We start from the raw sequence: 3,085 nt of genomic DNA on the forward strand, positions 1-3,085 counted from the left end.
ATCGAACCCAGGACCTTCTGTCTGTGAGGCACTAGTGCTAACCACTGCACCACCGTGTCACCTGAGACCACAGCCCTCATTTGTCTGTACTGTGGCTCTTCCTCCCACTGCTCTGGGGGTGCTTCCAGCCACGCCCCAGCCACGCCCCAGCCACGCCCCAGCCACACCCCAGCCACGCCCCAGCCACACCACAGCCACGCCCCAGCCACGCCACAGTCATGTCAGAGCCACGCCCCAGTCACGCCCCAGTCACGCCCCAGCCACACCCCAGCCACGCCACAGCCACGCCCCAGTCATGCCACAGCCACGCCCCAGTCATGTCACAGCCACGCCCCAGCCACGCCCCAGCCATGCCTAGAAGGCCACATATCAGCCAGGACTGGACTGGGCTCCCTCAGATCCTCCAGGTCAGGCTGCTGTCCATGCCATGTGAATCCTGCAGGTCTGGGCTGGGCCTGCAGTTGTGTTGCCATGGCTGCTTTGGTTTCTACTGGTACTTGGTTATCAAAGAGGCTTAGTACGACAGTAGACTCAGTCAGGTACCACATGTGACGCAGTATGGATGTCGTTACTTTAGGCACTTTAGTATCCATTTACTATCCATTAAGCATGGGAATGCATTTAAAAACAGCATTTTTTGGCGTTTTTTGATGGGCCCTTCATACTTTGCAGTGGGGGGGTCAAATGTTGACAGATTTTGCTGAAATTTTTTTGGGGGGGCTATTATCATGTTGGAGATTAACTGGTCTAAATAACACCGCGATTTGAAGAGAAAAGTGATTTTTGAGACGCCCTATTTTGTCTGTTATACGGTAGGTCAATAAAACTGTTGATATGTCCCAGTGAGTCCCAGTTTCTTTTACTGTTACCAGTTATATTCGTAATCTAGACATCCCAAGGAATCCAATACCACATTTATAGGATTGTGGGGGGGGTGCACGAGGGACCATCCTGGCCCGTGGCCTACATGGGGCACTAACACCAGTACCCTTGTGAAAAAAGCACGGCAGCGCCTGTACTTTTTAAGGTCACTGAGAAGGGTCCACCTGTCCCATGAACTGCTGCGGTCCTTCTATAGATGTTCTGTGGAGAGCATCCTTACCCACAACATCTTGGTGTGGTACAGGAGCAGCTCTCAGGCTGACAAGAAGGCTTTGGAAAGAGTCAGGAAGTCAGCCCAGAGCATCATGGGAGTCCAGCTGTCCTCTGTGTCAGACATCTGTAACAGCAGGTGTGTGTGCAGGACCAGAAGCATCAGCCTGGACGGTTCACATCCCAGACACAAGCCTGTTCTCACTGTTGCCTTCAGGGAGGAGGTCCAGGTCCATCCAGGCCCACACGTCCAGATTTAGCAGTACGTTCTATCCAAGTGCAATACGGGTACTGAACACAGTGCAATGACAGGACCTCACAAAGGACATATATTTAACATATGTCATAGTGTTCAGCCAGGGTCACAGTGCAGTATACACTCATCTGGACTGTTTTCCTGGTTGGTGACATGCCTGTTTTTATTCTGTATATATAGTGACTCTTTCTTCTTCTTCTTTAAACTGTTTTGCACTACGGACCACCAGAGAGTTGTCTCTTACAATTTCGTTGTACATATGTATAATGACAATAAAGGCATTCTATTCTATTCTATTCTATTCTATTCTATTCTATTCTATCTACGCTAGAGACTAGTGAGTATGCTAACATCTGCACTAGCACAAGTACAACCTCCATTCAACCCCTACAGAGACAGGTAACCATAACTAGTACTGGTTAATGACAGTACTACTCTGACAGGTTGTTGTTGGTGCGTTCAGGGTCATTCAGATGTTTGTGGTGGTGTGTTCAGGGTCATTCAGATGTTTGTGGTGGTGTGTTCAGGGTCATTCAGATGTTTGTGGTGGTGCGTTCAGGGTCGTTCAGGTTCATTCAGATGTTTGTGGTGGTGCGTTCAGGGTCATTCAGATGTTTGTGGTGGTGCGTTCAGGTTCATTCAGATGTTTGTGGTGGTGCATTCAGGGTCGTTCAGGTTCATTCAGATGTTTGTGGTGGTGCGTTCAGGTTCATTCAGATGTTTGTGGTGGTGCGTTCAGGTTCATTCAGATGTTTGTGGTGGTGCGTTCAGGTTCATTCAGATGTTTGTGGTGGTGCATTCAGGGTCGTTCAGGTTCATTCAGATGTTTGTGGTGGTGCGTTCAGGTTCATTCAGATGTTTGTGGTGGTGCGTTCAGGTTCATTCAGATGTTTGTGGTGGTGCGTTCAGGTTCATTCAGATGTTTGTGGTGGTGCATTCAGGGTCATTCAGATATTTGTGATGCGTTCAGGGTCACTTACCTCTGCTGTAAAAAGGCCGTCTGGTTGTATCTCCATCTGGATAAATTCTGCAGGTCTGCACTGAGAGAACTGAGAGGAGTAAAGGAGGGGTCCAGATACTTGAGAGCCAACTGAGAACTGAGGAGGAGGAGGAGGAGGAGGAGGAGGAGGAGGAGGAAGAGGGGGAGGGGGAAGAGGAGGAGGAGGAGGAGGAGGAGGGGGAGGGGGAAGAGGAGGAAGAGGAGGAGGAGGAGGAGGAGGGGGAAGTGGAGGAAGAGGAGGAGGAGGAGGAGGAGGAGGAGGGGGAAGAGGAGGAAGAGGAGGAAGAGGAGGAGGAGGAGGGGGAAGAGGAGGAAGAGGAGGAGGAGGAGGGGGAAGAGGAGGAAGAGGAGGAAGAGGAGGAGGGGGAAGTGGAGGAAGAGGAGGAGGAGGAGGAGGGGGAAGAGGAGGAAGAGGAGGAGGAGGAGGAGGAGGAGGAGGGGGAAGAGGAGGAAGAGGAGGAGGAGGAGGAGGAGGAGGGGGAAGAGGAGGAAGAGGAGGAGGAGGAGGAAGAGGGGGAGGGGGAAGAGGAGGAAGAGGAGGAGGAGGAGGAGGAGGAAGAGGGGGAGGGGGAAGAGGAGGAGGAGGAGGAGGGGGAGGGGGAAGAGGAGGAGGAGGAGGAGGAAGAGGGGGAGGGGGAGGAAGAGGAGAAGGAAAAAGAGGAGGACGAAGAGGAGGAGGAAGAGGAGGAGGAGGAAAAAGAGGAGGAGGAGGACGAGAGGAAGAGGAGAAGGAAAAC

This window comes from Sphaeramia orbicularis, unplaced genomic scaffold (genome assembly GCF_902148855.1).
Source record: "Sphaeramia orbicularis unplaced genomic scaffold, fSphaOr1.1, whole genome shotgun sequence".
NCBI lineage: Eukaryota > Metazoa > Chordata > Actinopteri > Kurtiformes > Apogonidae > Sphaeramia > Sphaeramia orbicularis.